General features: G+C 37.9%; 1 long non-coding RNA gene across 1 annotated transcript; it reads right to left on the minus strand.

Annotated features, from left to right (window-relative positions):
- Nucleotides 1-1,427: 1,427 nt before the first annotated feature.
- LOC134432113 (uncharacterized) lies at nt 1,428-25,926 on the minus strand. The gene is made up of 6 exons (XR_010031225.1): nt 25,874-25,926; nt 22,495-22,590; nt 19,879-19,973; nt 4,564-4,647; nt 3,675-3,780; nt 1,428-1,557 (listed from the first exon to the last, which is right to left on the minus strand). It is a non-coding gene; the product is annotated as an uncharacterized LOC134432113 (long non-coding RNA).
- Between the last annotated feature and the right edge of the window lie 51 nt (nt 25,927-25,977).

Consider the following 25,977-nt stretch of genomic DNA (forward strand, 5'->3'; position numbering starts at 1 on the left):
AAGGGCAGGATGAATTTAGTGACTTAAACCCAGTTGGAGAAAGGAGAAATGACCTCACAAAGTGAAAAAAAAAGGCAGGCAGGGACCAGAGGAATTGGCAGTAGAAATTATGTGTGCCTGCATACGACTATAAATGAAAGAAATTAAACTACATTATAGCCATCAAAATATGTAGCTACATGGATTGTACATATAAAGGCAGTAAAAGATCAAATTTTTGAAAAAGAGAATTATGTTTTTCATCATAATTCAAATAAAGTGAAATATATTTGTTCCAATATTTCATAATAACAACTGTTTTTCTGGAAACATAAGGGAAATAAAAAGCAGTAACATAATAGATATATAATTTTAAAGTTATGGTCAATAAACCAGGAGAAATCCTCCCCCACCAGTGGAGTAGAACCGAATATGACAAAACCATTGTGAATTATCTGATGCTCGAATTGAGGCTGTGGCGAATATCAGGCATATGGTCAATTACTTATTTTTCATGCAGTTTGTTGCATCTGATTGCCCATAGTTATGAACTGAAAACCTGCTGTGTACCTCTTCTCTTAGTGAATATGTGTAAAAAGCTGAAATGCAGGGAAATAGATGACCACATTACAAGGTCATAGACCGTACTTAAGGCAAACATTTTCATTAGTGTCTGATGTCCGTTAAATTTTACAGCAATTAGCTTGCATTCATTTTAACCTGGACAGTTGCACTTGCTTTGGTCTTCTGAAACTGTCCAAGACCATGATAGTTTCTTCACTGTTATAACAGCAAGTACTTTTAATGACATGTTTTGGAGATGCTTATATTAAAACAAAAGTATTCTTTATGAAGCACTGAAACTGTACTTTTTTATGAGGTGAAAGTTTCCATTGATCTCAATTTTTACAGACTACAGAGAAGATAATTTCACCACATGAGAGAATATTCAAATGTAAGAAGACTCTCTCACAGAGAGGGACAAGGTTTAAAGTATAAAAAGGCCACAGTTTTGCCCTACATCATAAATCCTTCTGTAATCCATAGGCAGAGTATCAGCCATATCAGAAACTGAGTCTTACATGCAGGGACACCAACAACATATGTTCACAGTGTACTCTTAGATGACCTTGTGCTTTAGTACTCCTCTTTTGATTCTTCATATATCATGAAGATTTCTCTATAAGTACATGTAACAGAGTATGTTCTCATTAAAGGCCAATCTGGCCACATGCATAATAGCATTCTTCAATTAAAAAGGAGACTTAACAAACTAATTGACAGGACAAAGCTTTTAAAGCCTACATACAATCTCTTAGCACATTTAGGAAGATTATGGTTTAATGCACAACTCTTTGGCTTTTCTGACATATCTTCAGTGCCTTGCTGAAACCTTCCCCCCGCTCCCACCCTGCACCTGGACTGGAGCTCATTGTGCTTTAAGGAGGGTTATTTTGGCTTGATGAGAAGAGGACTTTCATGACTTCAAACATGGACATTAGATCAAGTTTTTATCTTCTCACATAATCCTGTCTTTGATGTCACCAGGCTGAGGCCTCTCAGAATAGAAAGAGAAAGCTGTGAAAAGAGGCCCATTTAATTTATACATTTAAGTGATGCTGTTCTAATTCACGAGACTAGCATTTTCATTGTTTTCTGCTTTGCATCCTAAAGGCAGGCTTACACCAGGCAATTATGAATGGCTCTTCTGAACAAATAATTGAAATTCGCTAGTTGTGTGACATGGTTAAACAATGTCAGGATTGGAGATGAGAGGTCAAATATATTCCCATTGGCACCACTGAAGTTACAGGCTATTCTTTTCACTTGCCTTGAAGGATGAGTATTTGTAATTATTTGTTTTAACACCAGTTAATCAGGTAAGCTGCATGATACAAAGAACAAACACGAAAATAATATTTTGTATTTGCCTTCAATCCAGAACAATTGTCTTGAGTGAAAATAACAAAACCTGAGAAGGTGGTATGGAAGAATGCTTTGCAGCATCTTTCTATTTGACGAGAATTAAGCTGGTAAAGATACACAACATTTACAGAAACCTCCTCCTGAAACTGTGGTAAGGAGATAGCTGTAAAAACAGCAATTGATTCTATGTGCAAACACGACCGTTGAATAATTCCACCAAGTTATTGGTGGAGCAATGGCTCTGTAATTGAATATTTTTCCTTTACGTAAAAAAGAAATTGAAACACTTGAAACACCAGAGGGATTGATATTTAATTTCAGCATTGTTTACCTTGTAAAGCCAATAATTTAGTCTTTCATGATTATCCACAAAGAAATTACCCACATTATTTTCTAGTGAATTTTGTTATGTAGGAATTTTGTGCCAAAGTTCATCAAAACAGTAGAATTTTGTACATATCCTAAGAAAATCAAAAGTCCGTGTGTGTGTGTGCGTGCGTGTGTGTGTGTGTGTGTGTGCATGTGGATAATAGAATTGTACTGCAGAAATACAAATTATGAGATAAAACACTTTATCACGGTGAAAGTTGAATAGAAAGGTGTTTTTGTTTCAAGGATTCACTAAAGAAATGGTCTGACTGGAAGAAAAACAGGATAATGCAGAAGTAAAATACCCCTACCTTCCCAATTCAGAGATATTTATGCATAGTGATCATTGCCATGAACCAAAACCAGAGCAATTTGTTTTTCCACTTTCACCAAAATAGAATATACAGAATAAAATTTACATATTGTTTGTCACCTTACCTAAGGCATTGTGCCTGTTTCGCAAAATACACTTTGTCCAAAGCAAAGTATTGTTAATTCAAGCCATTCAAAACTCAAAACTCTCGTGTCTCCCACAACCCCCAAATCTTTTTATTTGCCTTTTGAAAGTACGAAGTACCAAAGTTTAGTTCTTCTTTATAACAACAAAGCTAAAACTTATTTCTCTTTGAAACACAATCTGATATGGATCATATTTATAATCACATTAATTAGAGAGAATAGAGTTCATAAATGTACCTATTAAAATTATTGGAATTTTGTACTACTGCTCCCATTACCACTTCTCACCATTGCAGTCCCAAAACTCTATTTTAATTACATGTTTAAACATCATGTAGACTTAAGCTATTACACATTATTTCCCATTTTACAATGCCTTTTATGATTATTACAGTTTATTTCAAGAGATATGTCCTTTTTTTTTTCTGCTTTCTAGTGTGAGGTTAACATGAGTTGCACTCTAATTTATGTTTATTAGGGGGTTATAATCCTGACTGCATCTCCATGAGAAACAATACATACTTCCACAACTACCTTCCTGATGATCATAAAATACTGAACAATGAGAAAAACCTAAAAAATATCCCCACATCCCTGCAACCAAATAACAAAAACCCCAAAACAAAAAAATCCAACCAACCAACCAAACAAACAAACAAACACCCCCCACCTCCGCTTTAAAATTGAGGAATGGCTGTCTAAATACAACCTAGATTCTACACTGGGTCACTTTCTGTAATTTTTTTTGCTGCTGTAATTTTTTTTTTGCTGCTGTGGTTTGATATTGGAGCACTATCCCATCTGTGCCAGTCTAAGCCAGTGACTTTTGGAACAGAAGGTTAAAAATATTCCCTACAATAGTCAGAATAAATTAAACTCCGGGCAAGGAAATGTCACATCTCTGCTGTTGTTACCATCAACATTAGTCCCAGTGACCTCACCTGGAGCTGGATCAGTCTCTTGTTTTGGTGAAAAACTGTAGACCTGCCAGTTCTATATGCAGAGTTGCTCATATGTTCTGCATTTCTGGAGCACAGTCACAATTGCCTACGGATTGACCATATTTAAGTAGATTTGCCACTCAGAATAAGGAGTAGAACTATTCTTTCTCAGTAGGTACAGAAAAACATTAGCATCAGCATTATACTAGTTCATTAGACTATCCAACACAATGTTAAGAAAACAATATAAATATAGTATATAGTGATGTGTTTTATTTAATTGTAATTTATGTGATTTCATGAGAGAATTTGATCAGATATAGTAGAATCAGAATTTCTGCAGGTACCATAACACTACAATACCTTGTGCTGCTAGTGACTGGAAACCACTTCACAGTGGTTTAAAGTCTGCACTCTGTCACACATGAATGGCAGTCCAGGGAATGGTAGAGTGGATGGCTGACAATTTCCTGTCTGCTGAATTTTCCTCTGAGTAGAGCAGCAAAACTGGGAACTGCTAGTGCCTCCACAGACTGCCTCCTTTCCCTCCTAATGGGTAAAACTGCCCCTTTTCTCTTGGCCTCAACAAGGTTGTTTGTTTCTGTCCCATACCCTGGCTGCTAGGAGATGTTGTTAACAATACAATCCAGTTTGGATATCTTTTGTCTAGTGGGGAAGAGGTTTTGGGTTACAGTTTCTATGCACAATAAAATAAGAGTCCTTAAAGATGGAAAGTGTTAGGACTGAGCACTTTGCTGTGTCCCTTCATCTGGTTGGCTTAGCTCCTGGCCAACAGTATTTTAGTCACCTAGGGAACATCTCAGTGCTATATGTAGCAGGGGACAGCTAATTAATAGCATACTCCATGAAGAAGAGATATTTCACTCACCTTAAACAGGAATGAAGCCATGTCTTATGCAGCCTGAGTGAATGCTGTATCATGGAGCCTCTGGAAACCAGGATGCACAACCTTCTAGCCACAAAATAAAGAAATTGAGTTTGACACTCAGTCAACACTGGCTAGGTTAGGTATCTTACTGAAGGCCTTTGATGTATCCCATTAAAAATCAAGTATTTTCTGTGGGGATTCCAGACAGCTAAATCAGGAACTCTGGATTCTGCCACCTGACCCAGGCATACACATTTTCCTGTGAAGCTAATCCTACCTATAGGATTATTATTAGAATTATTATTACTATTATTAGAAATACTTGTATCTTGTCATACTTCGCTCCATGCTCTTTTTCTTTCAGCATACACAGAATTAAATAAAGAGATGTAGCGATAAGTCATAATACCAGTAAATACTTGAGCAGAAAATCAGTAGCCCTATTTGGGTCAGTATTGAAAGGTTAGGCTGCAGGTTTTCAGTCGTATTTTTCATATTTTTCTCCCTTTGTGCTACTTATTTATGACATGAAAAATCATCGACATCCAAGTCTAAGTATACCAGTGGAGCACAGAGGAATTATCACTTCCAACAGTTCTGCCAACACAACAACACTCACCTCTGCAGCTATAGCTGCTGGAATCTCCTTTTGGACTAATTTATTTTATTCTATTCTGTTACACAGCAGGTCAGTACTAGGTCAGTAAGGGTAATCTAGACTTTTCACAACACTGATTCATGATCTTTTAAAGCCATTTATTTGAAAACAAAATATGGTACACAGTGTCAATTATGAAAATGAACACAGATCTTTACTTAGACGGCAGCTTATGCCTATCTTACACAGTTGTAAGTAGTTAAAGTAAATGTTGTCAGGGGAGAATTTGATCCCAGGAAAATTATTTCTGACTTGCAATCATCCTTAGGTTTGCATATTTTCTGAACTGCCCATGACTAACATTACAGTCAGAGTTTTTTTATATAATTTATTACAAAGGAGAGATCAGACATCTTACAAACAAAATAAAGGTGCATGCACTAATGATATTTATTTATCTGTTAAAAATGCTTCTTAGTGTGATGTTCATCATATTTCCATAAAAGCAGAGTGGTGATCATGTGATTAGATAGTTAAGTTATTTTGTCATTAAAATGATTTTATGAATAGGATGAATAATGTCAACTGGACACCTGCGATAGCCTTGATCTGAAGAGTCTGGTACCTACATACAGAGATCAGAACAGGAATAATATATGTCAAAAAAAGTAAAATTAAAACTGATTGAAAACTGCCATAAACCAAATTTGCCAAAGGGAGTTTTATAAATGTGGGTAAGGTAGAGTTTTAACAGGCAGGGTGATATACTAGTGACCAGAAATAATTGAGAAGTTGAAATCCAATTAATATCTACGCTTGTGAGCACTGGCAGAGTAGAAACAAATGGGAATACTGCTGAGATAAGAGTAAGCAAAGAAAGGTTTGAGATTTGATATAATGGGAAGACAAAGATGGAAGGAAGGAAAGAAAGAAAGGAAAGAAAGAAAAAGAGAAAGAGAGATGGATACTGAAAATACTGTGATAGAGAATGACAAGATTAGACAAGATCTGGAAAGGAGTTTCAAAGCCAGCAAAACACAGAAATCATTGGTCAAACCAAGGGTGTCCTCATGGGATTAACTGCTGGGACAGTCATAGCTATACAATCAAGCCTTCAGTAGACTTAGATCAGTACCCATTTTAAGTAAGACATCATAAATTTGATAGAGGGTGCTTTTCAAAAGGGCGGACTCACGAAGTCAGTAGTGGAGACTGCTGAAAGATGTAATGTTCATGTACATCACAAGCTCTTAAACATATGACCGCAAATACCTATGGGGAGTCATAATTAAAAATGTAATCTTTCAAATTGTTCACTCATACAGACTACTTTGGCTTCACAGATTTATATATTGATGAGATACCCATGTTTCTAGTTATAGTAGGGATCAGAAGTGTTACGAGATGGTTTTCAAATGGTCCCTTTTAAAAGGGAAATTCTTCCCTTTGAGGAAAAAAAACCAGAGCAGAGAATGATTCAAAGGACTTCAGAAGATTTTGGTCCCAAACGCAGTTCAGACATGTTGAACTGAACTCACAACATTTTGGTGTTGAAGAGTGCATCACAAAACCAATAGACCACAGCACAAATACTTGTGACTAAGAAAGTTTTCCCAATGTAGATAAATTTAGGTAATTTGCAATTGGATAGATCAAATCCCTATTTTCAAATACTGATATGAAAAGGACATTCCAGTTAAAGAGAATGTACAGTATCAACTCACTATTTAATGACATCTTAAGAATTATTAGAAGCTACATAAAAAAGAAGTTGCAGACCCCAATTCCCCTTAGTGTTAGAGGATGGGTCTTACAGAGGTTCTACAAGACTGTGTTTTAATTTTCATGATGCTGTTGGCTTATATAAATACATTGGGGAAGTAGATGAAACTTTTTTTTTGTTTTTTGTTGCCAAATCATCCCATATGTTGATTTTTATAGGAATAGCAAAACAATTTGTTTTGAAACTCTGCAAGGGAAAAGAAAGTTTTGTGTGAGCAATGGAAGCACTAAAGCTGGGACACTATAGATTTGCTTCCTACATTCTCTAGAGCCCATGACTCATATGTGTACTCAAACCATGCAGTTCTTTCAGTTTCGTGTTTAATGAAAGCCAAAGAAATTTCATTTTTTTTAGACTTATAATTCTCTGGAAAGGTAGAGGCTTGAAGGGAAGAGGAATTACAGATGTAGAGTCTGATTGCACAATTTTTAAGATATTTTATGAAGGAAATTAGAGAATAAAATGATAACATTAATGTAACCAGTACCATACAGCCAAAGACAGCATGGGAACTATTTTAGATTGAACTATTAGGTCATAAGTGGATGAGACTTTATTGATTCCATATATAGTTAAATACTGGAAATTGTGGACCAATTATTACTGACAGGCTCTTAGAAACACAAACTAATTAAAAAATATTACCCATTCATCAATTCATGGACACACACACACAGAGAAAAAAACCCCACAGAACTGAGAGATTAAAACTTGATTACAGTTGAAGTACAATTTTCACTGATGTTTATGAGTTCTTTGGCTAAATAAAATCAATTTAAATTAGACAATCTAGTAAGTCTTACTTGGAGTAAATCTTAGAGACAAAGAGTAGATTATCTTTCTTTAAATTGATAACAAATAACAGCTACTGATTTTGAAAAAGAGTAAAAGAGCTGTTGAGACATTTAATCTTGAACATAGGATCCTGCTTCTAAGAAGAACAAGAGATTGTATAACATACCATGAATAAATGCATTTTTAAAAACTATTGAAAGATTGACAGTAGTTCTTATAAAAACTGATAAATATGAATGTAAAAATGAATAAAATATAAGGTCATAAGCAGCTTACCCTATTTTATGAACTTTGATCATGTAATAGGGTTTGCATTTGTTTCTCAGATCTGAATGGAGATGGAATTCAAGATAAGATATTAATCATAATTAAACTGACTATAACAGGTCTATGCCAGCAAATTCTTAACGACAACAAAGAATGCTTAGCCATAATGAACTGCTTCATTTATTAATTTCCTCATTAAGGAGGCCTCCACTTAATAAGTTCAGTAAAAAGTTGATATAATATTATATTTGTATTCTCTTTTTTATCAATTTCCACTTTGGTGGTTTATTATTTGTAAAATGAAATAAATAATTTAAAACATGTAATTGCTTGTATATATTCATATAGTAATTCCCTAAGCAATGATGTGTTTATAAGTTGTCAGTGTGCATAGTAATTTGTCATACCCACCAATCTCATGTTCATTTATTTACTACTACTCATTGAGAAACAGATTAAAAAGGACATGCTGCCCCTTCTTCGAAAGTTTTAATAAGGCCAAGTAGGCCAAACAGCATATTCCAATCAAATCCTGCTGGTTGCCAGGACTTGAAAATTACTCATTACTCTTCTCCATGATTTAATATGTTTGTATGCATGATTATTTATGAATATACGTTAAGTGACAGATAAAGTAACACTTTCTCATTTGGATATTAGAATGTATTAATTGTTCAGTATGTAGAGGCTCATAGGAACTTGTTGAATACCATTAACTAACTGAAATGTGTGTCATGTTGATAAAAATTGGTGATAGCCCTGTGTAGAATAAACAAAGAATGAACTTTTCCTTATTCTTCTCCTTTTCCTTATTCTTCTCCTCTTCCCTCCTTCCTATCACCAAACCAGGCCCTCATAAACACCTATATGACCACTACTCAGAGAATTCAGGAGCCAAGCTTCTGTTTTCCAGAAAAAATAGCAGCACACACACTACACATAAGCAAGTGAAAAAACATACTGTTCTCATCTCCACCAAAACCTAGCAGAATCAAAGAATCATTAAGGCAGAGAAGGACTTCTTAAGGTCATCTCTTGGAACCCACTGCTCAGCTAGTGCTACCAAACTGAGTTTTGAATATCTTCACAGAAGAAAATTCCACAGCCTGTCAGGGCAAACTCTGCTGGTGTTTGGCCATCCTCACAATATAAAAATATTTTTATGTTAGAAAAAATGTAATGGTTTTTAAATTTTTGCCTATAGTCTTTTGTTTTGCATCAGGCAGCAGTAAAAGGAGCCTATCTCCTTCTTTTTTCATTCTCTCTTTTATGCCATTTATACACATGTTTAAGATCTCCCTGAGCCAATATCTCCAGGGTGGTCACTTCTAGCTCTCGCACTCTCTCCTCACATGACAGATGCTTCAGTCCCTTTATCACCTTCTAGACCCTGCACCAGGCTTACCCCAGTATGTTTGTATCTCTTTACCCAGAACTCCAGATGTACCTCACCAGCGCTTACCAGAGATGAAGGATCACTTCGCTCCATCTGCTGACAACAGTTGGCATATTGCAGCTCCAGGGGCTGTTTGATCATCTTCAACGCAGTGTCCACTGTCCCTCAGGTTGTACTGTGCAACGATACTTTGCAGCTGAACAACCCCCAGAATGTCCTGGTGCATCTTTCTCAAGAGACAAATCTTTCTCTTACTCCCTTTTGCACATCAGGAGATGATTCCCAGCCCAATTTTCCAGCATGGCAAAGTCCCTCTGATGTTTATGCTAATTGTCCCAGTTTTGCTTCCTCTGCAAACTTCCTGAAGGTGCACTCTGTCTCAATGTCCAGGCCATGGATGACATGTGAAACAGTACTGGCCCCAGTGTTTACAACGGTATAAACCACTAGTGATCACAATATTTTGGGCCTGGCCATTCACCCTGTTTCCAATCTGTTTCACTATCCCTTCATTTACCAAGGTAGTTGCCTCATTGCAGATGTATTACAGGTTTCACCGGACCTTGAAAGGGTAGCCAAGATGTGAGATAACTCTCTGCTTCTTTTAGCACTAGCAGCAGGAAAAAAATGATAGCAAAAAATGGTGTCATTGCAATCCTTGCATACATCTTTTGTTTACAATTTCTCTGTCTAAGACTAGGGAAGAAGAATTGAGGATTTAATTGCAAAATCGTGTAATTTAATAAGGCTAAGTATTAAAAAATAAGATGTCATGCGACAGATTTTCTCTGACAACATGAAATTCTAGGCCTAAATCCATATGCTCCTGGAAATACGATTTTAGTGTACAGCGGAATGTGAATAAAACTATCTCCAGGATCCATTCAAGACCTTCATGACCAGCTCTCTTGCTGATGAACCATTAATAGTAAAAGATCTAACTGCATTTTCTTTGTTTGGCCAAAAGTCCCGCTGCTGGGAAGGATGCATTTCTGGGAACTGAAGAGGAAGATGGTGTATACCTAGGAGCTGCCTCAAAATGGAAAATACTATAAAGCAGTGGACATTAAGTAGTTTATGCAGTTAAAAGAAAAATATATGGAACTGACATTTAAATCTGAAATGCCTTTAAACTTTTCAATACTTTATTATGTGCTTTATAACTATATAAATATATAGAAGTAATTACATGTTTAAATATTTTAATTTCATTTTCCAAATACTGTATCACTGAAATGGAAATTGATAAAAAAGAATAAAAAATACTATTAATTGCACGGTACTTTGGAAGAGCAAAGTGAAGAAGTTTCTACCCAGCACAGACTCTGATGAATCAACCTTAATGCAGCCAGTTACTTTAATATTTTACAGAATTCAAGAATTGAGTTTCATGATAATTCTGTATGGAAGTCCTTTTGTCCTTATGTACTAAGCAACTCTTTCCTACACTTCTTTTTTATAATAGGACATGAAACAAATAACAGTAACAATGTTTATAAAGCAAGGTTTTCTATGAAAGGAAAACTGTCTCAAAACACAACCTTTGCAGAGATTAGTGGGTTTGTTGCCCTGAACATAATTTAACAGTCTGAACTGCTTGTGAAAGAACATACTTGACTGGGATTCCTATTCAAATTCTTAATTGCTTTTACATACCTGAAAGAGGAACCTAGCAAACTGATTCTAACATCTTTAACTGACAACTAGATAAAAAGTAACATTGTCCTGCAGTTACAAATAAAAACACACAGATTATAAATATTTTGTGGTTTTTCTCTAAATTGCAGGTCACTGCAAAAAGATGTTGAGATAATAAATCTACCGAATAAACATATTCTCCTGGCACTCAGCAGGGGCTGGCTTGGGCTCATTTGTCACCAGTTCATTATCTTGTCTGCATTATTCAGTAGTCGGGTTCATGCTCAATGGGCTTCAAACAACTTTTAACAGCTAAAGTCTTCTTCAGTTTTGACTCTCCCTCTCACTTTATAAAACAAATTTGAAAGTTGCTCAAATTGCTACGGTGAATTAATGTCATGAATGCTGTAACTGAGTGTTACTTATTCACGTGGTATTGTGAATGTTCAACTTGGAATTAGCTAACATACGTGGCAAATTTCCAAAGTTTACATTTAAGCATTGTTAGATTCAGTTTCATATATGAATAGCAGTTGCTAATTCAAAAGACTTGTGCTGCATCCTTTATACATGTATATATATGACTATTATTGTTTTAAAAATATAAAATATATATTACCTTATTTTATAAATAATTATTTTATATACAAAGATCAACAACACATTGAAATAAAACTTTGAACAGCTAAATATTTATTTGCATATATTTATAATTTATTGACATGTAGCAGTACTAAATATCCCCAGAATTATGTATTCCCAAAATATGACTCGGACATATTTCAATTTTAGGGAGCCAAAGATATTTTTAATACCGTTTATTGGGTTTGCATGGCAAGGTTTTGATATCAGGGTGACAAAAGGCATGAGTGAAGGTGCTAGAATGTTCCTCCATTCTTCCATGTCTGACTGAGCCAATGCCAGCTACAATACCTGACAAGCCAAGGCAGAGACAATCAATGATGGTGCTAGTGCCTTTGAAATTACTTATTTAAGAAGTGAGAAAAAAAACCTGCTGCACAAAAGCAGCTGAAAGAGAGGAGTGAGAACATGTGAGAGAACAGCTCTGAAGACAACAAAGTCAGTGGAGAAGGAAGGGAAGGAGGAGCTGGGATTCCCCTGAAGCTTGTGATGAAAACCAGGGTGAGGGATACTTGAAGAAGATACAAAGAGAATGGAGGAAAATCTTGGGGAGCCAGTAGCTGTGTGAGGACATGAATTTTTGTACAGTAAATGTAAATGACTGATGCTTTACAACAAAGCTTTGTTGGGATGTGGGCAACTGAAATGTATACAAAATGAAAAGTACGTGTTATTAAACAGATGAAAAAATAACACCAGGTTTTAACAAACATATGGACTGCAGACTAGAGATTTCTTCTTGCAATTGAAAAAAGCACAAAAAATATGAATGTACATATAATGGTACTATTTATTAAAGAATACCTCTTCACTGAGATTAACTTTGTACCAAGAAAATACAGGAGAGTTTTAATACTGGCCAAAATGGTCTTCTAGGTTTTTGGCACTTTACGCTCTGTGAAGACAAAAATCTATTATAGTCTTTTCCAGTAGGGCAGCTAGAGATGATAGATGTGCTTCAATGTCACCAGGATACATTTAATGGAACATCTGCACCTTAAAACATTTTTAAAATTTATTTTCAATGTATCATATCCTCAGGTGGTAAAACCTGTTTTCTGTGTAGATTTGAATAAGAGAAGCTGGGGTGCATTTGCTTATATCATTATTGCCCTACTGGTTAAGTAATCCAAAAAGCAATTGTCTTACTACAAAAGTGAATCACCCTCCAGAGGCTATATATTCCACTGAGTACTAAGAAATTAATTTGAATGGGAATAGGAAAGACTGTGTAGGAGAGTAATAATGGAAATGATCGATAAGGTAAACCAAAAATAGAAGAGGCAGAACAATTAAACATTACTAGACACCAGAATTTATCATACATATAGTTAAAGAATCAATTGAGATGTCCTCATTCTTCACTGATTTGAATTCATTATTTGGTTAGGGTTTTTTTCTTATTAGAAAAAATATGCCTTCAAAATCAAGGTCTAACTTGTTTTAATTTCTGCAATTTTGTAGTTGCTCAGAAGCAAAACAGTGCTAGTGTAGATGTGGTATTTGTTGAGTAATACATGTTCTTATTTTAAAAGTTTGTAGAGAGGGAGACCAGAAACCGTATCAGCTGTAAAGGGACTAATGTAATCACACAAAGAGTTATCAACTTTATGAACTAGGAATCTTGACACTACTTGACACTCATTCTCAATTACCTATCTCTTATTCCACCAATTGACTGAACAGCACTAGAAAATATCTAAAGTAAATGAATGGATCTTATGAACTCAGCATGGCACAAGAAGCACGCTTCAAGAAATTGACCCTTTTCACCACCAAGGTGCTCAGAGTCCCACCCAATCTGGCTTTGAACACTGCCAGGGATTCAGCATTCACAGCTTTTCTGCACTACCTGTTCCAGTGCCTCCCCATCCTCACAGTAAAGAATTTCTTCCAATGTCTAACATAAACCTCCTTCAGCCCAAAGCCATTTTCTCTTGTCCTACTATTACATGCCCTTGTACAGAATCCCTCTCCTGCTTTCTTGCAGGCCCTCTTCAGGCACTGTAAGGCTGCTATAAGTCTCCTTGGAGTCTTCTCTTTGCCAGACTGAACAACCCCAGCTCTCTCAGCTTGTGGTCATGGGAGAGGCGTTCCAGCCCTGAGATCAATTTAATCGTCCTCCCCTGGACTTGTTCCAGCAGATCTATGTCTTCCCCAAGTTGGAGACCCCAGAGTTGGATGCAGCACTGCAGGTGGGGTCTCACCAGAGCAGAGCAGAGCAGAGCAGAGCAGAGCAGAGCAGAGCAAAGGGGCAGACTCCACTCTTATCCTGCTGGCCACACTGCCTTTGATGCAGCCCAGGATACAATTTGCTTCCTGGGCTGTGGGCACACAATGAACTGCTAGTCCACAAACACCCCCAAGTTTTTCTTCTCAGGGCTGCCCTCAATCCATTTCTCACTCAGACTGTACTTATGCTTGGGATTGCACCAACTCTGCTGCAAGACCTTGCACTTTACTTTGTTGAACTCAATGAGATTTGCATGGGCCCATCTCTGAAGCCTGTCACAGTCCCTCTGGATGGCGTTCCTTCCCTCCAGCATGTCAACCATACCACACAGCTTGGTGCTGTTGACAAACTTGTTGAGGGTGCACTTCATCACCCTATCTGTGTTGCCAAGAACAGTGCTGGTCACAATATGTGTTATGAAAGAATATATTCCTAGACCTGCGCATTTAATGGGGATAGTGGATTTATTTTAGAATTGTTGTTACAGCATTGTTATATTAGGAAGTGAGAGAAGTTTCTCACAGTTTCACCAATCACACAGTGAACCAAAGAATCAAACCGACTAATTCAATTGACAAACCAATTAACTAGCAGAAAAAAAGTGTAATTACTTCCTGTCTAAATCTGATAACTTGTCTCTAAACCAGAAAGGTCCTGAAGGACCAAATAAAAAGGTTGTGGTACTTCCTCTACTGCATTTAATTTTGGAAATAAATCATACCTACTTTACAGCATGACCTATCTTTTATATCAGATAGGTGTAATAACCTTTATTCTTTTTCAATCTTATAGTATTTATGGGTGATACTGTCATTTAAGACATTTGAATATTTACATTTTTCAAACCACTATTTTTAAAATGTTTTTCTACCCGCTGGATGGCATTCTGATCCATCAACAATTCTTTCTAACATTCCCCTGACCAGTGCAACACAGAATCTTTTTTACAGACATCTGTCCAACAAATATGGTCTTTTTTTTTTTTTTTTTTTTTTATTCCTATAATTTTAGTATGGCCACTTAGTTTACCTTGGAGTTCACAAGTTTTGTCCATTTTTCCCCCACTACTCTACCCACTCGACAGAGAAAAAATAAAAAAAGATTTCACAGCTGTTTTGTTTAGAAGTGAAATTAATTCCTGAACATACTGATACTGCAATGTGCAAAAATACTACTTTTTTTCAGTTGAATTGTTGTATTTTGCTTTTATTTCCTTCCCTCACTGTATGCCTGTTGGACTACCAGCAGACACAGAAAACCAAGTCAAATGTCATGATTTAATAGGAAAAGAATATCAGGTAGCATCACTAAGTCACTGAATAAACATCAATATATCACTATTCACTCATGGCTCACATGTATCTTGAACAGGAAAAGTGGAAAAACAAAATTAAGACACGGGCATAATCAAAGTTATGGGATGGTTTGTCTGAGGAGAAAATAGATGAAGACTCTTCACACTTAGGAAGGCCCAGATGAGACAAGATATGCAGCAGGCTTTTCAAACTGTAAGTGGCTTCCAGGTCACTTTTGATAACAATTAAACCTTACATCAAAATAGTTACATGCAATTCATTAAATTTAAGCACTTTGAAGGATGCTTATATGACAGAACTACTGTTTAATTACCTGTGAGGTTCATAGTATTTCTCTCCTGACTCCTCTCTGATCCATGGTCATTTATATTAAGTCGGGAGCATTCTTCTCATCTGAACTTTACCAAGATATGCTGAGCTATCTAGCAAAGCTAGCCTTAGTGTGTGGTCCAGTAGATAATTTCCCGAAAGTATTTAAAATTATTCCATTGAGTTCTGATTAAACTGTGCAGAGGGTTCGTGTTTCTTCCTACCTTTCTACAAACTAACATTATACACAGTACTCAAAATCCAGAAAGAAAACATTAAACCTCCTGCATCTCTGTCTGCTGGTTCAATCCTATCTACCCTGCCAAATTAGAAACAGACTGATGCACTGAGAAGAATTAGACCTCAGTTTTAAGTGTTCCCACCAAGATCCATGGAAGCACTTCCTTCATTCTGAGCTATCCTGAAATCAACATAAAAGGTTATCTTCCATCACCATGAATACTTTCAACCATTGATATGCCTGCCTATCCTGAAAACACGTGCTGCAAAAAGCTCCAGAGATGGAAGTACTAATAGAAAAAGTCACTATACACGTGGGTTTGTATTTATGTGTTCAGCAATTATTGCCTAATTTCTTTGGCATGTGCACACTGATAGCCCCTCACAGTATTAGTCTTTTCAAATGGATAAATCTGTTTGAAATGGATTAGCCCTCTTACTTCCCTGTGCAAAATAATGGTACTGATACAAATGTAAATTAGCTCTTTTCTGCTACACATCACATTCAAAGCAAATAATTGCATTACAAAGGATATTGATTTGCTCTGAAGGTGTGAAAAGGTTCAGTGGCACAAAATTCTGATCAACACTTGCTGCCATCTTCTGGTTTCCTAAAAATCCACAAAAAGTACTTCTCTTCAAACCCAAATACTTCTTTGGTACAAACACAAAATTAAATGCTACTAATCCACTTTGCAATTTCCTGAAAACATTCATATCTCACAGGTTCAATTCTACAAAAAACATACATTAAGTTTTGACAACAGCAACAAAAAAGGAATTAGGGAAAATACTGATAATGCATATTTTGCATAGATGCATAGATGCAACAGATGTTGCATAGATGCAATGTCGCACAGATGTTAAAAGGAATACATTTGGTAAGCTTTCAGTAACAGATATGCTTTACTATATAATGCCATTTATGATACACATGTATAGTCTTTCTAAATGTATGGGTAATTTAAATTTATATAAATTATAAAAACCAGTATAAAAACTAGATTCAGCAACAAAAACACCAAAACAAAGTAAAACACATTTTGGGTTTAAGCACTTTTGACATACAGAGCACAGCATACTTTTGGACACTGAAGGTCAACCTTAATGCAGTACTAGGAGCAGTGGAAGGGGAAATCTGAAGAATTCTAAAGCAGCTTCCAAGGGCCAAATCATTTAGAATTGAGCAGGGGCATGAAATGGCAGACAAGGCCCTAAATTCTAAATTGACAAGGCCCTAAATTGACTTTCAAAACATCAGAAAACATGGCATGGGAGTACAAAACAATGACACAAGGGCCTGCCAGCTAATTATAAATAAGTTAGACCTGCAAATAGACTAGGGCCTTTATTTGTAGAAAACAGATTAATTAATGTGCATATACAACAAAGTTAGTGGTCTGGTAATCCAAAATGCATGCATGATAACATACCATTATTTATAAGCATATAATTTTCTTTAGCATTGTGACACCTTAAAGCCTACCCTATTCAGTTTTAGAACAATGTTTTCAATAAATCACCTTTATGATGGGATAGGAGTGTCGTATTGGATGGTTACAGGCAGGACAGAAGAGGCTGGGAGGTGGCATTCTATGTAATGACAATAACAGAATCTATGAAGCTTACAGATGGCACAGATGAGAGACACTAGTTAAGATCAAGGGATTAACAAATAATGTGGATGTCATTGTGGGTGTCTGCTACTGACTTCCCAGCCAGAACGATAATGCTGACAAATTATTCTTTGAGGAACTAAAGGACACTTTGAAGTCAACTGCCCTTGTCCTTATGGTGGACCTCAACTTACCACAAATCAGCTGGGAATATCACACAGATGGTACAATCCGGGACAGAAGATTCATAAAAAACCTGTGCGACAACTTTACGAAAGAGGTTCTGAGCCAGCTGACCCAGAATCAGAGAATCACAAAATCAGAGAATATGCTGGATTTGAAGGCACCCATCAGGATCATCAAGACCAACTCCTGGCACAACATCCCAAGAATCACACCATGTGCCTGAGAGCTTAGTACAAACCCTTTTTGACACAGAGAGGCTTGGTGCTGTGATCACTACACTGGGGAGCCTGCTCCAGTGCTCAAGCATCCTCTGGGTGGAGAGCCTTTTCCTAATATCCAACCTAAACTCCCCCGATTCAGCTTCGTGCCGTTTCCTTGAGTCCTGTCATTAGTCACAGAGGGAAGAGATCAATGTCTGCGCCTCCTCTTCCCCTCATGGGGCAGTTGCAGGCTACAATGAGGTCTGTCCTCAGTCTCCTCTGGGCTGAACAGACCAAGTGACCTCAACCACTCCTCATACTGGCTTCCCCTCAAGGTCCTTCACCATCTTTGGTCCTTCTTTGGATGCTCTCTAACAGTTTAACATCTTTCTTCTATTGCAGTGCCAAACCAGCCCCCAGCACGGGAGGTGAGGCTGCCCCAGCTCAGAGCAGGGCAGGACAATCCCCTCCCTTGCCCAGCTGTGATGCTGTGCCTGATGCACCCCAGGACAGGGTTGGCCCTCCTGGCTGCCAGGGCACTGCTGACCCATGTTCAACTTTCTTTCAAATAGGACCCCCAGGTCCCTTACTGCAGGGCTGCTGTCTCATTCCCCACTCTGTCTGTACATCCAGGGTTGCCCCATCCCAGATGCAGAATCTGCCCTTTTCCCTGGCTGAACTTCATATGGCTGGTGATCACCCAGCCCTCTAATTTGTCAAGGTCTCTCTGAAGTGCCATTGGAGTACAAGAGCCCATACAACCATTTTTTACGAAAAAGCTCATACAGAGGAACTACAGGATTGAGATTTGCCATTTGAGCCGAGCAGTCCAACTATCTTCATTTAGAACCATGGTCTACATTCAGATGTTACTTTGAAGAATGGTTCTGCAAGGGCTTGTCTTCAGGGACTCTCCAGAGACTACAATATCCATTCAAAAGGGGACACAAATGTGGCATTAGTCCCAAGGACGTCTAGAAATTATTTTTAGTATCTACATTGTTTTATCCTGTAGACAGAGATATACATGCAAGAATGTCTTTGCAGTAAGTTCTGTTTTCTCTTTTACATGTGGTACCTAAGAATAAACAACATGGGAAAATCATACAGTCTTTATCTAATTCCATATAGATGACACCCATTCAATGCTAGATGATTGCTGTGCTGCCGAGGGTGCTTTCCAAATACCAATTCCACTGCAACAATCCAAGGCCAACTCCAAATGCAACTACTTTTGTATTGTGAGAATTCACATTTTCCATGTGCACCTCATTTAAAAAGGGACATAATTTAAAATTATTAACTGTAACTCTTTTTGAATATAAACTATCATAAAATCCTTGAGCCTATCAATCCAACACTATGTGTGTTGAAAACAACACAGAAATCTGTGTACAGCCACCAGATGGTGCCATCTCCACTCCAAGTGTCCTTCACAGAACCAGTAAAATGAATAATTTGCTCTGCCTCCTGCAATCATTTTGTAAAAAACAAAATGCCAACTTCAAGATCCAGAGTCTCCATTATGGCTAAGACTTCTCACTAGCATTTAAATTTTGCCACTCTCTTTTCTGCAAAACAGTCCCAGCAATGCACACTTCATAATAAAGAGTCATATTTCTGGTTTGGTGAGATGGTTTTGGCTGAGATAATTTTCTTCACAGTAGCTAGTGTAGGGTTATGTTTTATATTTGTGCTGGAAACATTGTTGCTAACTCAGGGATGTTTACTGCCAAGCAGTGCTTACACATTGTCAAGACCTTTTCTGCTCCTCACAGCAGCACAGGAGTGTGCGGGCTGGGGATGCAGAAGAAGCTGGGAGAGGACACAGCCAAGACAACTAACCCAACAGAGCAAAGGGATATTCAGACCATATGCTGTTGGGGAAGAAGGAAGAAGGGGGGACTTTCAGAGTGGTATCATTTGTCTTCCCATGCCACAGTTACGTGTGATGGAGCCCTGCCTTCCTGGAGGTGGCTGAACACCTGCCTGTCCATGGGTAGTGATGAATGAATTCCTTGTTTCGCTTTGCTTGTGTGCATGGTTTGTGCTTTACCTATTAAACTGTCTTTACCTCAGCTCATTAGTTTCCTCACCTGCGATTCTCTCCTTCATCCTGCGACAGGGCAGTGACTGAGCAGGTGGGTGGTGCTTAGTTGCCAACTGGGATTAAACCTTGATGTTTGGTCAACTGAAAGACATGAAAAATATTTAGCCATATGCTGGCCTTCAGATCTGACACCACACACCTCCTCGCTCGTCTCTCTTCCTATTTTCCCACATTAAGAATGCATTTAGCAGACTCAAGAATGTTACAGATCAAAACTAGCATGCAGACTACTGGTTGACTACTGCTACCATCAACGTTGATCATCACCAGTGTGCAGCTGCATTAGCAGAATGGTATCACCTAACTGAGGTTCAGTAGCACAACAGAAGTGGGAGTGCGGTATAGGAGTGCAGGCTTCATTGAAGAGCAGTGCTTAGGGTCTAATTAAAACACAAATGAGATGTTCAATAATTATATATCATGTATGAACAGAGGCAAAGTTCCACACGTTGAGCAGGATATGCAGCATGTTGTGGGTAATAATGCAGCATATTATGGGTATTTGTCTGTGTAGCACAGCAGGAATGTACACTGGGGTTGAATATATGGAGCTGTATAAAAAAATAAGAAGATGAGGATGGCCAGTAAGTTCTACAAGCTGATTTCTCAAAACTAAGGAAATAACATATACCTGCCCTTTGTGTCAAAAAGAGGTCTGTGTCATGCAAAATACCAGGTAACATGTCCTGAGCAGTTCTGTCAATCGTATCTGTATCCTCTGAGTAATTTTATTTACACATTCTCTTGTGCAAATTTGTCATGTCAAATACAGATTACTTGTATTTTTAGTACTCAGAGTTGCCCTATTGGGGTCCTAATGCCATATCTACCGGAATAAGTGGCAACATATCTGTTTACTTTGCTAATAAGGGGATCACTTGGAATGACACCTAATACCGCTCTTTCAAAAACAGACAATAAAACAAATGCTACTGCAAAACTTGACTGTTTGGGAACTTCAGAGTATGTGTGATGGAGGTGCCAGGGAAGCCCCAGTTTTGAGGTGAATTGCTAAAGCTGCTGCCTTCTTTTCTATGTTTCTTTTTTTTCAATTGGAACTCTTTAGAGTTGTTCTTTCTCTATATTTTATCTACACTGGAAAAGTAAGGATCAGGATAGAGCTCTCAAAATCCTGTGAGAAACACAGTAGGAATAGGTTAGACATGGGTCTAACAATTCAAAGGATGAAAGGTCTCAACATTTCAAGTGCTCTAATACTGAAGCAATTGCTGTACTATGTGTGTTCAAACTGAGTAGTTGTTTCACTCATTCCCTTTTCACTGTCAACTCCAATTATTTTAAGAGTTAGGCTTCAGTGAAACTGCATACTTAAAAAGAATAAAAGATGCTTTGATAGGCTTCACTAATCAAAGATCTAGAAGAGTAGTGGAGCAAGAACTAAGGGTGGAGACATAATCTCTCAAATGGTATAAAACAAAGAAGGGATCCTTTATCTGTGAATTTTTTTAGATAGAATAATGGTTTTCTTTACATATAAAGCTGTAAATCCTTTTAAACCAATTTGATGGAAAAAATTAATGCTGTTACTAAAACAGCATCAAAAGTTTTTGTCTGTCTGAAACCACAATCCATAGATTTGGAATTGTACCTCAGCATGGTTTTTTAATTAATTGAAGAAAACCAAACCCAACTATATGTCTGTAGGACATCTCCATACTGTCTCAGTCTCCATTCAGAATTTTTTCTCCCTTTTGCAGGCTCTTAATTTACAACAATTCTACATAATTCCCTCAAACAAAAACATCTCTCCTTCCCTCACTTGCAAACTCTGGATATATGCCTACTCTGAGAAGGAATGAGAAAATGCAAAATCTATGAATACTGCTTGTGTGGGAAGATGATGGGGTAAAAAGATAATGGTATGGAAAGCACAGGGGAAAATACAGTTGCTATTCCCTGGATGGAATGTGACCTCCCCCACACAACACAGTCTCAGGGGAACTAAAGGAAGGGTGGAGTGGGACACCATGACCAGGCTCTGTTGACACCCTTGCAGAGGAGGGAGGAACTTGGTGGTACTTTCTAGCTGATAAGCTGCACAGCAGCTGAAAACTAAGTGAGATAAAGAAACATGTCCTGCTGTTGAATCAGCAACTGTGGTGAATTCACTCTCCTTGGACTGACACATGTCCTTGTTCCAAGGTTATATCTTGTACTATACTGAGATATCTGCACCCGAGGTACAGCATGTTTTGTCTACTGCCATGTTAGACTACAATGTTGAACAAAGCCTGATGATCAGGGTCTTCTCAGTTACAGTGTAAACAAGGCTACTGGACTTATAGAGTTTCTATTTTACCAAATGACTGAATGCACTCCTTTGATGATGACAAGAAGAATATAATTACTCTCTAGTTTGTTCCTTGAACTGCAAAAACTGGCTTTAAAATTTAGCTGAAGTGTTTTATTGATAAGAAGACCCTGGAGTTTTTATTGCATAGCACGAGCAGGAAAAAAATTCTGATTTTGTCTTTGGGTTTCAATTTAAGCAGTTCATGCTCAGTAAGACTGACTTACTAAGATTACTACATGCTAAGTAACTACATTGCTGCATGTGTAATTGAAGGATTGTATGACTTACACATTTCACCTTGTCTTGAGGAAAAGTTTGTGTAAGCAGAGCAAACATTCCATCATGATTCAGCTGATTCTGAAGGAGATTCAAAACCAGGTGACTCTGAAAGATTTAGGAAATAAGGCACCACTGTAGTGTGTGGTTTTGCTGCAGTTATATTCTAAAATTCTCCAAGAAATAGCTCAAAAATTTTGAAAGCCCTGTAAGATTAGACTTTTGGGTTTTTGGGGACACAATAAGGAGGTTCACAGTTCCTCCTGCTCTATTCCCTGCATTTTTTGCTTCTTTGAATTAAAATCATTTTGAAAGCACTATCTGCAACATGGAAGAAACAAGGATAAGAACACTTATATTTATGATCATGAAAATGCATAGAATCATGGCAGTATGCCTAAAGTTATGTAACTTCATTAGATACTGGAAATGAGAAGGTTTTGAGGAGAGTAAAACCAAGGAGAAACATTTTTTACACTGGGTTCTATCTGTTTTTTTTTTTTTTTTTTTTTTTTTTTTTCTTTTTTTTTTTTTTTTTTTCTTTTTCAATGAGCAAATCTACTTTCCTGAATTCTAATACGTGGCTGAGAAGGATGTTTCTGATTGTCCTGAAGTGAGGACAACATGTATTCTGAAGATGACCTGTCATCCTGGCAGGCCTGTGAGGTTCTGAGTCACCTCAGTACAAGTCTTAGCAGCCTTCACACAGAGGACAGCAGAAAGCTGAGAAGGAATCCCTCACTGTCTCAGAGAGGTCTGTGGCCTCCAGGCTCAGCTTGCAGAAACTCCATGAGCAGGGAACCCAGAAACTTGGTTGCTAATATCTAGTCACATGTTAAACAGCTTTGTTACAGGTGTAAAGTGCCATCAAGCACTTCAGAAGCTTTGGTTACAAAAATGGGAAAAGCAGAGTGATTACTAATTGATTTCAATGGAGACTGTAGGAATATACAGGATAAGAGTTCAAGTGGAAAAACTGCTGTCCAGGCGCCTCTGATTGTCATGTTGGCTCTGATTGTGTTGTGTATGTAGACAGAGTTCCCAAATTTCATGAAAATGCCACAGTCAAACCCTGGCTCATGGGACTGGATGGATGCCCCCTAGATGGCCCACTATTTGATGCACTCTGTTCCTTACTTCTCAGATGCTTTTCCAGCCTGGGCTTGAAATTACACTGCTCCTGCCAGTGCTAGTGAGGTGTGGGACATGAAGAGGAATGAAGGGGAAAAAGATGGAACCCTGTGCCTTGATGAGTCTGCAAATGTTAAGGATTTCAAAGTAGGTAAGAGTCAGCAGTAGGAAACACATGCTTATCTGAGATCACCTACCCTAGGCCTAGCAGTTCAGCAGCAGCAAGCAGTTTTTCTCAGGTGGAGAGCTTCAAACACCTTGCTGATTGCTGTGGAAGATTCATCCACACTTTATGGATTCAAAAAATCAATCATACCATGAAATTTTCTTTGCAATAACAAAATAAAAACTGAATCACTGTGATCAAAAGAAATCATACTTGACCTAGGACACTCCTGCTTCCCAGACTTCAGAAAGCCTTCTCCAGGATATTTGAACAAGACAAAGAAATTTTACCCATGCCCTAAGGATCTGTAGACTTACAAAGTAAAGTTACTTTGGAAAACTGACAGGTAGAAGATAATCCTGAAGATGCATAGTGCCTAAGCCCAATTTTGGAATAGTAAATGGACAGGAGTAGATTTAACATTCAGCTTTTCTACAACTAAATAGGAAGATATGTGCTTTGAGTCACAAAATAAAGCCTTGTATTCACACTTTTCCCTAGAGATAGCTTATAAGAAATATGTCTGGCTTTGTGTAAGAAATTTATAGAAAGCCAAGTAGAGATTCTATAGAGATTCTCATGTATGTGTATTAGGGCATAGAAACAGTTACATTTGGTGTGCACAAGCTGCTGATCACATTCTAGTCCAATTAATTATTCCAATTAATCTCTTTCTAATGTAGTTGTGGGTTGTGTTTTTTGTTGTGTGTGTATATGGGGTCTTTTGTGTTTGGTTTTTTTATTTTTTATTTCTTTTGGCATTACTGCTGTTTTTCAATGGAAAAAGATGCTAAACCCAAGAACTCGAAATGCTGGGATTGTAATTTTTCCAAACAATACAAAGTAACTTCAGAGGAACCTAAGCCTCAATAAGACTGTGCATTTTACATCTTCAGTTATCAATCTTCAGTATCACTCTTCCCCCTTCCTTGTGTTAATAAAGAACAATATAATCCCTAATAAAAAAGTATTTCTTTATATCAAGATACTTTGTAACAAATTAATTTATTCTGTATATTGGGTGGATGCAAGACATTGCTGGTGTGGCAGGTTGGGGTAAGCAGGCTTATAAATCCTATAGTTAAAGGAAAGGTCAGAAGTTCTAGGCAGTATTCTTTTATTTCTGTAAAAGAGAAGGGAAAAGTGTATAATATCTGGCAGCTTTCTCATTCCTTTCCCTCAATGGCTTAATTTTTTATATTGAATACAAAGGTTCAGCAACACTGACAGAAGGTGTGTAGGAAGTCCAGCAGCTCACTTCAGTGAAGCCACCTGCTGTCAAGGGCCTTCGGTCCTAGCAGTGAAAGTCTCTGGCATCGGGAGTGCGACTGTCAGGGTCTTGTGAATGGTCAGACAGAAGAGTTTCCTTAAAAAACCTTGTGACTGCAGGGTCCTCAGCACAGCCACTCAGGGCAAACATGGCCCGGTTATTTTCATGCAATTCAGCTGACACCAAGCCAGAAAACCCCCTGGGAGTCAAGCTCTTTGCAGAGATAAATTCAATTCAGTTTGATTTAGTCATTATGCCAGTAATAGCTTAACCATTTTTGAACAGCTCAAGACATGCAGTAATTTGTATATTTGCTTAGCCTGGGGAAGAGAAAAATACTCAAAAAACTCTTATGGCTATGCCACACTTAAATCCCATGGATAAACTAATGGGTTCAGTGGAGAGCAAAAAGATGATTACGGGATTGGAGTACCTCTCTTAGGTTGAGGGAGTCGGGCCTGCTCAGCCTCGAGAAGAACTGAGAGGAGACCTTATCAATGTCTCTGAGTACCTGAAGGAAGGGTGTCAAGAGGGCGGATCCAGACTCTGCTCAGCAGAGCCGAGCACAAGAGTCAACAGGCAGAAACGGATGTACAGGAAGCTGCACCCACATGTGAGGAATAGCTCCTTTACTGCGCAGTGACCGAGCATTGAGCAGGTTTCCCAGAGAGGTTGTTGAGTCTCCCTAACTGGCGATATTCAAGAACAACCTGGTTGCAATCCTGTGCCATTTGCTCTGGGGTGACCCTGCTTGAGCAGGCAGATTGGATCAGATGATCCCCTGCGGTCCCTTCCAACCTGACCCATTCCGTGACAACTCGTACCTTTACGAGAGCGGGCAGCCAGCGTGCGTAAGGAGCGGCCCTGGGAGGGGAAGGCCCGCGGCAGGCGGAGCTGCGCAGCCCCCGCCGGCTGCCGTAGCCTCGGA

This window comes from Melospiza melodia, chromosome Z, assembly GCF_035770615.1.
Source record: "Melospiza melodia melodia isolate bMelMel2 chromosome Z, bMelMel2.pri, whole genome shotgun sequence".
Classification (NCBI taxonomy): Eukaryota; Metazoa; Chordata; class Aves; order Passeriformes; family Passerellidae; genus Melospiza; species Melospiza melodia.